Here is an 11,985-nt window from a genome sequence, read left to right as displayed (position 1 = left end):
ATATATTGTCTATATAATAAAATCTGCTGCTTTAAAGCCAGAAACAAACTTTAAACAGTTACTGGCATTTGTCTGCAATTTAATGGCACTACAAACAGTTAAATTATGCAGTTTTAATTGAATCATTTTTAATTAAGAAAATATATGTATACTTTCATAGATTTACATAAGCACATATATATATACACATATATAAAAAAAACAATTAATTCGTTTCAAGTATTTAGGCAAACACTGCTTAAGAAATTATAGAAAATGGCAGCAGCAGTTAAATGCGAATTTCGATGCTGCTGGAAGCAATCTGCAGAAGTGCTTGGCTGTGTGCCCTGCCTGGGAGCCTTTCAGGCAGCCAGCCAGGCAGCCATAGCCACAGCCATAGCCATAGCGGAATGCAGTGATGCATCTTTTAAGCCTGGCGGGCCCAAAAATTTTAATTTCTAAATAAACTTTGAGACGCTTTTCGGTTGGCGTGTCAAGAGCAGAAGCAACCAAAAAATAAACAGGGATACCCCGCAGCGTTACTTCTAACCCCAACCCAGTCCATCTGCTGCAACACCCTGCAACACCATCATCATCATCATCAGCCCTATGAACCGAAAAGCTCTTCAGTTAACTTTTCTTCATGTAGCGCGCAAATGAAGTGCTGCAAGAGCGTGAATGCAAGTGTGGGTGCTAGTGTGTGTGTGTGTATTCAAGTGTGCATGTGTGAGTGTGCAAGTGTTTTTATTAAAACCAAATGACAAACTTTTTCCAGCTACAGCAACCATGAGGCGAGAGAGAGAGCGAGAGCAGCTTGAGACCCGAAGCCAGCACTGAGAGCCAAAAACCAACAACGTCAACAACAGCCAAAGCTAATTTACACTTTTGTTGTTTCGGTTACTTTATATATGTATATATACATACCATACATATATATATAGATATGCCACGCCTCTCTAGCACCCAGCCAGACGCGCCCCCTCTGCCCCAGCCGAGTGGCATAATGGAAAAACTATTTCTGCGAAAGAGGAACACAAATGTTGTCAAAAAATTTGTGAATACTAAAAAACAGTCAACAGACAAGCGCAACAGGGGGGCTGCTTGTAAAACCAGAAATAGGAAAAAAACACACACAGAAATAAAAATAGAAAAGAAAAAACAAATCAAATGTGTGAACTTTAACACTATTTACCGCCAAAAGAGTATGCACGGAAAAAGTTTATTCATTTAGTTGAACGAGCGCAGACGGCAGCAGCAGCCACACTCACACACACACCCACTTATACACATATGCCATATGCTACATGCTACATGCCACATGCAACCCTTACACAAATAAATGGAGAGGGGAAGAGCAGGTATGGCAAGTGCATTTCGAGTTCATTTTGTGCACAAGTGCTATACAAGTGGGCTCAATTTAAATTACTTACAATATGGCATATAAGCTCATTAGAATGACAGCAGATACAGATACAGATACAGATGCAGATACATCTACAAAGATACACAGACACACAGATACACAGACAGAGACAGATACGAAATTAATATGTATGTGAGTGCGACGCCTGGCAAATGAAGCACAAGCAAATGAGGCATGATATTAATCAATGAGTTTTAAACAAAAGGCATGGGCTATTACGGAAATACAAGAACCGTTAGATGGTGTCTACGAGCGGCAGGTCGAAAGAGGGATTTTAGATTGACTGTATGCATATAATTAAGTGGAAATAAATTGTGGTAAATTAAAATCAAACTAAAGCACTTGTCTTAAGATTATATCATTAAAACCCTAAACAGAAACGCTTGAAATGAAATTCAAGCTGTGCTGAGCATTAGAAATAAATTAATTAAATTGCGCTAATTACAAGAATAATAATTCAAATATGAAAATTGATAATTCAATAATGAGAAATAAATGAGAACTGGGATAATTAGTAAACTTATACTTATACTTATACTTATACTTATACTTATACTTATACTTATACTTATACTTATACTTATACTTATACTTATACTTATACTTATACTTATACTTATACTTATACTTATACTTATACTTATACTTATACTTATACTTATACGGATACTTATACTTATACTTATACTTATACTTATACTTATACTTATACTTATACTGAGACGGAGACGTGAGACATACTGATGGAGACGGAGACGGAGACGTGAGACGGAGACTATACTAAGACGATACGGAGACTGATACTATACTTATACGGAGACTATACGTAGACTTAGACGATACTTAGACGGAGACGAACTGTATCCTTATACTATACTTTATACTATACGTGATACTTATACGTATACTTATACTTATACTTATACTTATACTTATACTTATATTATACTTACTTTATACTTATACTTATACCTTTACTTACCTACAAAATTGTAAGCCAATCTTTATAAGCTGCTTTAAGTCAGTCTTTTCTCAGCAGGATAAGCTGTAACTACTTTTAAAAAGACAATTTAGACATGTTATATATTGTCTTGTTGCACACACACGTTTCACGCTCCACAATGTCAACTGTATGACAAAGTCATTATAGTAAACCCAACTACTCCAGCAACTATGCCCGCTGACTGGCAGTTAACCAAAAGACCAGAAGCAGTCAGGAGGAGCTGCCTGTGCATCCGGTGGTTGCAGTTGCACTTTTCTTGTATCTGGCCCTGTGGCTGGCAGCGGCCGTATGGTTGACACCACGTCAGCGGTGCACAATTTATGTGCGTGTATTGCATGTGGGCGAGCATTGTGTGGGTGGATGACTGGGTGTTAAATAGTCCAAAGGGCTAAGTTGCAGCGAACCACGAATCGCCCGCATGTTGTGCACTGAAAAAAATTGAGGAAAAAAGTGGGAACGGGATAAAAGCGAAAGCGCTTTGTAAAGTGCTCGCGGACTAAGCGGGTTGCCACTGTCGCACCACCCTATGCCCGCGAGGGGAACGTGGAATAAAAACTAGAAAATCTGTGGCCAGTCAATGCGGCAACAGCAGCAGCAGCAAGTGAACGGTCAGCGCTAAGGTTCTAGCCTAGCTGCTAGAGAAGCATATGCAGGGCTTGGGTTGGGTTGGTTCGAGTTCAGGTTGAGCGGGTTAATTGTTTTTTGCTGACTGTCCACAGTGGACTTAAAAAAAGCGCTAACCGAAATGAAATAAAAATAAAACGAAAAAAGCCACGCAAAGCTTTGAATAACTTTAAGCAGCGTTAGCCTCGGGACTGCCCACAAAATATTGGCTTAACGTGCGAGGCGTTATATATAGTACTTCCCTTCTATATATATATATATATATATTTTTTTTTTTTTTGTTTTTGGTTGAGAGTTTGGCCATGCAAAGCAGACGTTCTCAGCTGCCAGCTAAGCGACAATATGCGGTGGCTAAGACTAAGCTTGGGCAATGGGAGCAGCAGCAGAAAGAAACAGCAGCAGGAATTGGTATCTGTGGTGGGGTCTATGAAACCAGCACGTGAACCGTTGCAGCCGTCGGCGTCCAAGTTCATTTGCAGTTTTTCGCATGTGCTCTACACCAAACAGAAGAAAAAAGTGGAAGAAAAAAAACAAAGGGCGAAAAGTTTTCGAATCGAGGTAGTCACGAACATTGAGGTAATTCGAGATGAACAACCTTCAAAATGTCTTGAAATGTTTACATGAAAATAAAAATAAAGTTTCTTTTGTAAGTACTTTAAAAGAAATGCGAATTGATTGTGCGTCTATAAAGTAGATAAGTCTTAAGAACTAAATGCTTACTAGAATCTGAAAGACATTCCCTAAAATTAGTTTCAAATTGAAAGTATTTTTATAGTATTATATAATAATATATTAATATTATATATATATATATATATATATATAATCATATATATTGTATTATTATTTAAGCAATTTAAGGAATTTAATTGAAATATTTTCTTACTTAAAAATAATAAACTTAAATTTTGAATACAAAGAAAAAAAATCGAGGATTGGAAAACTTTTTAACATAAGCTTTATAGAAAATATATTAAAACATTTTTTATTTGTTTTTTTTTTTGTAATAAATATATATAAAAAATTAATTTTTTTATTAGTAACATGTATTGAATAAATCTATATTAAAAACTAATAAGAAGATGTGGATCTAATAATATTTGGAATACGCAATATACAAACGATCTTTCTTTTATTTTTTTATAATATAATATATAATAACAAATACTTATCGAGTATTTAAAAAACATTTATTTGAGAGCTGAAGGCTCATGGCCAAAGATATAAGAGAAGACTTCATTTCATATCTGCCTCCAATACAAGCCAAACATTTGAATGGTATTAATTTTTTTCACATTTTTTAGAAAAATTTTACAACTCATATAAATAAATGAATATATTTATTTAACATACAAAATGCGTGCATTTCGATTCTCTCAAATGATACCCTGCCAGATGCAATAAAGTGTGGAGCACGATAAGAAATGGAGCAGGTACTTTTTATAAAGTTTTTACAGCACTCTACTTTAGTCGGCTATGTGGCATCATATCTGTCCTTTACTATTTTTTATTCACTTTCAATCCCCGCACAGTGCGCTAAATTTTCTTCTTCTTCTTTTTTTTTTCTTTTTTTTTTATTTCGTTTTCAGACACTGGCGCAGGCCAGTTGCCTACGTTGTATATAGTATATATCCCCGGAGCGCATGTATTCCCTATAAATTTTTTACAATTTTATGCAATTATATAGTTTTGCAAAAGTTTGTTGCAGCTATTTTTCGGTGCCGCCGACGACGCCGACGCCGACGCCGACGTCGTTGTGGCATTGTTTTTAACAGCAACAAAAGCAACAACAGCAACAAACAATGCAGCAATTCAGCTACAACCACGCCCACCCAGCACCGCAACGCGCCGAACAAATGAACTCGAATGTCCTTTTATATGCGTTCAGTGTTTATTGTGCCATTTCCTAAGCACAGCTAGAAAACTTGGCCGAAATTCTTGTTTCTGTCGGTGCCGTTGCTGCTGCCGTAACGTCTTGAAGGCCTCGCTGGGCCCGCTGCGTTTGCCATCGATCCTCGCCAAAAAAGCACTTGGATTAAAGTCTAAATAATTCATTGCCATAGGCATGTCGCTGTCTTTGCGAAAACAAACTTTAATTTCATATCGAAATTGGAGCAACAGCAGCTGATTGCTATGGAAATAGCAAGGCGGACAGAAAGCTGAGTGTTATGTAGAGTAATGCAACTAGCGAGGCATGGGGAAATACATCCAACAAAAAATTTTATTTTAAATAAAAAAAAAAGAAATATATTTATAAATTCTTTTTGAATTATTTATTATATATATTTATTTATACATGGTATGTTGTGTTATTTTTGGCTTAATAATAAATATATTAAATAAATATAGATAGCAAAAAATGCATGTAAAATAAAATAAAATTTATATTTATTCGAAAATTCGCATAATAATAATTATATATATGTACATATGTTATATATAAATATAGAAAAATGTATGTATAATAAAAAATTGATATAAATACAATATTTAAAAATATATGTATTTTTAATATGAAAAAAAAATCAATAACAATAAATATATTTAAGTATATTTAAGTAAATATATAAATATATTAAGAAAGGTAAGAAATTTATTGTAAAGTATTTATGTAATCATATAATCTGTAATCCAATATCTAGCCAGAGACATTTGAAAAATTTCCTTTTTGAATTTTACTAGGTAAAATTTAAGCTCTTCAGTTGATGTGTGAGTGCAAGCGATGAGAACGTTCTTCATAAATAAAATTGTAGACTTTAAAGATATAGTATTTGTCTCTATCAACTATCTAACTAACATTGGGATGACCTTTATTCTTGCTTATATATAAAATAAATATATTAACAACTTAAATATATTGAGTTTTTAGTATATTTTGTAATTCATATGCAAATAAGTGCAATAAGCTTTGGCCATGCAGAACTGTTTGTGCCTTATATATGACTCACTGCCATTTAAATCGAACTAAATGCAGCTTAAGCAATAGTTCAAGCCATTTGCTATCGCTGCAATCAAGTGAGTACTCGGGGCGTGGTTGGCCAAATACAACTCGATCGAGGTTTGGTATCTGGTTTAAGTAATCAAATTTAACGCAATTTATCGACGGACACAACCATAGAAAATTTTGACACGAATGACATAACCCCAATGCAGAGCTGACCTCATTCAAGCTTAAGGATTTTCATTTGGAAATAAAAAATATTTATATAAAATATATTTTTATTTTTAATTCGAGTGGCAACTTGAAATGGCAAGCGGAAGGCAGCTGTCAGCTCGTGGCGACTGATTAAATAAAATTGGCAACTTTTTAAGCCGCTTTTGGCCAAGTTTATAAACCGTAAGAATTAAATTTTTGCACATAATTTAAGGGAGAGAGAGCGAGAGAGAAGTTGAGATAGAAATTGGAGGCGTGGGCAAGCAGAGCCGGAAAACATTGCATTGCATATTTTAATCAAGGGAAAATTGCATTGAAAAATATTGTTAACAATAACAGGCAACGGCGGCATTTAAATGTCCCGGCTCAACAACTGCAACAACAACGTGTGCAACTGTGGCGCCCACTGTCGCTGTCGACGTCGACGTCGGCGTCGTTGACCAGCGACAATTAAAAGTTTTTACTAGCATTCAAATTTTTCAATATAACCGAATGCCAATAGCCCATGGACCAGACCCGTAACTGACCACTGGCATGAAATATAACAGCAACAGCAACAATAACAAAAACATCAGCAGCAGCAGCAGCAGCGGCAGCAGCAGCAGCACAGACAACATCCAACGGCAGCACAAATAAAAAAAGCAAAAGAAGCAAAGCCGCGACATTTCCATGCAGTGTAAAGAGCGCCACAGGGCGAAATGCGCCGAACGCCCACAGGGAAACGAGAGGCATTCAAAAACAACAAAAAAAATAACACATACAAACACAGATATACACTCAAACACACACACGGAGACAGTCACAAGCGTGTTCTGTTTGGCCGCCAGGCACATGCCAGCGCAATATTTGTCTATAAAAGGAAGCCGTGACAACTGTAAAGGACGCCTGGGTATCAGTGTGCGGGTGTGAGTGTATGTGTAGCAGCGAGCAAAGGCCACTGGGAATGTGCAACACAAATGCAATGCACGCGTTGCAGCTGCTTTATGCAGCATCTCTCTCACACACACACACACATAAGCACACACTCACACACACACACACACATGTATTTGTTGCTTTAAGTGCGGTTCTTATAAACTCATCAAGGCTTGAGCAAGATTTTCTTGCATATTAGAGAGATTTGGCAATGCAAATATCTCTGGATATAAATGAAGCAGGAAGACAGCTCTGTTTGGTTAGAAGCAAATGCAAAATGCGTGTTATGTATATGAAATATGATAGGTATATCTATATGTGGCAGTATATATACACACGTTGCGCTGAATAAAGCTAAGCAAAAATACCGACAAGTCAGTTTCCTCGCCTTCTCAAACTCATAGTCACAGCAAAATAATTTGATTCTGAGTTATTGTGCCGTATTCTTCATTGACTGATATTTTTCAGAACAAATATATGAATTACAGGCTTACATGCTGGTTTATAATCTAAGAAAGTATAGAAAGTTTTGTTAAAAAAAAACACTTAAGCTGATTAAAACTAATTTTCTAAGCAAACGATGGTCAAACTTGTCCGCAAAGGAAGTTCTAAAAGTGTTATCTATACTATGCTCTGCAGAGATAACAAGTCTTGTGATGAATTGAAAATTATGTGCAGGAGTTGTATGGTGACCCATGAAAGACTTGCAAAACATATATATGTAAAACTTGATGAATGAAATATCTTATTCACTTTTTCCCATAGAGAAAAGATACATACTTGTTGTCTATAAAATCTTTGAGATATATAATGAATGATATATAAATGAATAGGTATATAATTGTCTGGATCTTTAAAGTATATATGTTCTCGAGCAGAACTCTTAGCTGTGTCGCTATCTAGTCATACCCGTCTTTCCGTCCAAAATCAACCTCGTTAAATACACAAGCTAAAGACTTATCATATGTTGTCTCGATAACTTTTCTTATTTATACAACTTAAAATATTAGAAAACTTAGATTTCATGTCATTTTTAAACTAAGAACATATTCTGAAGGTAAGTTATATGCTCGAAGTAGTATTCAGAGTATATCCTGGTCAAGCACTCCCTGCTTACTCTCTGACTCCTTTATTTGTTTCGCATACTTAATTCTATTATTGTCACACCTTAACGAAATGCCTTAATTTGATTGAGTGCCATAAGACTAAAAATGTTTTAGGAAATAAAAAATAAATATATAAATTTACCTATAAATATACCGCATACTTTAGCCGAAAAGGCAAACTTATATCGAGCATTGTCGAACATGAATATGCAACAAATCGATGTTGCGGCGGTCATGGTCAGAGCAACTCAACCTGGCATCAGCGCAAGATACAATTACATGGAAAACTTAACTGTGAAAACAATGCGCCAAAAACTTTGCAACGTTTCTGTTTGCCAATTTTTTTTTTTGTTTTATTTTTGTTTTTGTTTTTTTGTGCGTTTCTCTTTAGGTTTTGCCCATTTTCGCAGCAGTTCGCATTCGCATTTCGCGTATTTTCCACTTTGGAAAATTTTCTTATCCGCTTGCTTTGCATCTTAGCAACAATTTAACCGAGACTTTTATTCGCAACTTGCTAACAAGCAAAGCAGCGCAGCGCAGCTGGCGTCGGCGCCGGCGTCGTTGTTGACGTCCACTGTCGTCGCTGCTCATTAAAAACTTTGTGCCAGTTCGAACTTTGCATCAGTTAAGCAACAACAACAACAAATGACAACAAAATCGCCGAAAATTATAAATGCATAAAGTAAACGAAAATGCGCAAAAATCTCAAATTGCGACTCGCTGTTAACAACATCGTTAATCATTAATGCACAACCCACGGGGCCTTATAATTGAAAGCCATAAAAATTAATCCCAAAAGTTGAGAATTTATGTCGTCTACAAACTACAGCTACATATGTTACAATTGAGAATGCTTCGCATGCAATTGAAAGTCTTATAAATATTTACTCATATAACAAAGTTTAGAGCTGTGTTTTGTATATCTTTAATATTGGGAAAATAGTATTCAGCTATTAGCTGAATTCTAAGTTCCTTTTGACCAAATTAAACTCAAACTTATATCTGTAAAACATATTTCTGTAGACGCAGCTTTAGCTTAAGATTGAAAGTAGTTTTGGCTGCTTTAGCAACTGATGGAAAACTTTCCTTTGCCAGCTTAAATCAAAGTATCTCAGAATCAACTTAAGTTGTTATTGGCTTTAAGTGAAATTTAAAAACTATTTTAGAGTATTTTGTTTGGCTTACAAGTAATAAGTAAAAACATTTAAGCATGAAGCAAACTAGTTTACGTTTCGGGCTCAAGCTTGAATCTAATGTTGTCTAAGGTCAATACGTGAAAGTATCCAACTAGAATATACCCTGCAGCGTTATATATTGTTGCTTTTGCAAGGAATCTGTTTACTTTTATTTGATTTTCTTAATAGTGAATAATATATTATTAATTAAGTTCATAATTCTATATTAAACTTGTAAGCGACAAATTATCTGAGAACTTTAAGTTTATATTGAGCCAAAAAGTATGCTATAGAAAGTTGTATAGTGATATGCAGCAACTATATGATTAAATTTACAATTTATGTAGGAAATATAATAATATAAAAAAATAAATATAATCCAGCTAAAGGAATTGAAAGAAAAATGTATTGAGAATACCTAAATTTTTGTAAAAATCGAATCGTAAAGCTGATTAGCTAACTCTCTTAGCCTTAGGTCTTCAAGTCTTTTTTCTGCTACGAACAATATTTGTTTTAAAAAGAAATATGCTTTCATGTGAAAATGTTTTTCTCTTATGGCTTTTGAACCTTCAGACATTTATTGCACTTAGTAGCTAAGCCTGATTCAGAGATACCCTGTGCCATATGCTGATATATATGCTCTAAATATATTCTATAAAATATTTTATATATACTCTACATACACTCTATAGACTCTTAACTTTATATTCCTTATACTCTACTCTATACTCTACATATTCTCAATATAACTTATATAGACTTTATATACTCTATAAACTCTCTATGTTCTGAATAACATCTGTATCTAAGGACAAGTACAAACTAGCAGAAGACACTTTGAAGTCTTTTGCAATTTGTATTTGTTTAGCTTTCGAGCTGCTGCTGTTGCTGCTGCTGCACTGCGTGTAGAGGATGCTCAACAGTCGAGTAATAATGACGATGGCTAATGCTAATTACTTTAGCTGTAGCAGCTAATTCAAAGCATTTACTAGAGGCTAAAGCAAATGAAATGTCATTGAGTGGAAGCCAACTGCAAAGTAGTTAATATAAAAAGCACTTAACGTAGGCCAGGTCAAGGTTAGAGAATTAAGGAGTGCCTCGGCACATATAGATGTGTCTGTGTGTGAGTGCGTGTCAGTTTGGTTTAATAACTTAAAGCTTAGCTTACATTTATGGCATGCCATGTGCATCAATTGCCGACTGCAGGTCAAGTGGTAAGTGGCATAAAGAAGAACAATAACAACAGCAACAAAAAGCCGCAACGTTTGCTCCCATGAGCTAAATTCCTTTGCCTCACTCTCTCTCTCTCGCTATTTTTTAGCACGCTGGCAGCTGCGCCTGCGCCAACTGTGGTCTCTCATCAAACTCTATTTCAACTGTTGTTTTTCTCCTGTTGTTGACGTCGCGTTGGCCAAGACAACAAGTTAGTTAAGCCAAGTCATGAGGTGGGCGCTCAGGTGAGTTTTGGCTAAGATGTGCGACCACCGCAGGCCATGCTCCAAGCATGCAAAAGCTGTCAACAAATTGACGCCGATTAAACGTTCAACGCCCACATAGACGTAGACAGAGCCCCGCGAATTCAAACATAATTTCAAACGCCGCCGGCAACGACGCCGACGTCGCAGTCAGCATCGGTGTAGCGGCATCTGTCGCTTACGCAATGGCCGCATATCAAATTATGCATGGGCTTTTTTGTTACCTGGGCACAGGTGAGGGCCCACGCCGTGGCCAGCTTACTGCAGCTTGCGGCCTTAGCTGTCCACTGCCCGCTTCATAAATTGGCATTAGCTGAGCTGGGGGCCCTGACCGGCTCCACTATGCACATAGACTCTATATACGTTCGCAGTAGTAGAGGCAGTTGGTAGTTGGAGCTACGACTACAGCTATGGCTCCTGTCTGATGCAATTTTTGTGCAACGGCCGGCGGCAGCTTAATAACTTTTATGCGTGTTTGCATATCGCCAAATGCATCGAACTGATGCAACATTTTGCGAACAGACAATTTGTGTGTACAGTGTGGCTAGTCTCTATGCGCATACTGGGTCAGCGTCTATATATAACGTATATTCAGATGTATATATATGTGAAAAAAACTAGATATAAATATGTATATAGATATAAAGCGAGGGATTGGTGCTGCATTTAAGCGCAAACTACGGTTTGACGATGTTAACTTTTTAGTTAAGTTTAGATATGAAATTTATATAGCTATGGAATGCAGATTTTGATATAGTTATAACATATATTTAGTTATACATATATGTACTTATTTTTTAATATATAAAGTCAAGTTGCATGTAGTTACTATTTTAATGTTTATTGAATTTGACAAGTGGGAAATGTAAGGTGTAAAAATATGAAATTTTATTTTATTTAGAATTAAAAAGAATTTTAAAATTTGTAAATTAAATAAAATTTAATATATTTACACTCTGTATTAAATTGCATTGTTGTTCAAAAGGATTTCTTAAGATATTATAAAGCCTTTAATAATTTTATACTCCAAAATTTCAATTATATTAAAAACTCTGGTATTCTGCTCGAGCTATCCTCATTTCACGTGTGAATAAATATATCACTTACTATATCACATCAAAATTTATTTTT

The sequence above is a fragment of the Drosophila hydei genome, unplaced genomic scaffold, assembly GCF_003285905.1.
Source record: "Drosophila hydei strain 15085-1641.00,03,60 unplaced genomic scaffold, DhydRS2 tig00008116-arrow-pilon, whole genome shotgun sequence".
In the NCBI taxonomy this organism is placed as follows: Eukaryota; Metazoa; Arthropoda; class Insecta; order Diptera; family Drosophilidae; genus Drosophila; species Drosophila hydei.
Note: the sequence above shows the minus strand (reverse complement) of the source record.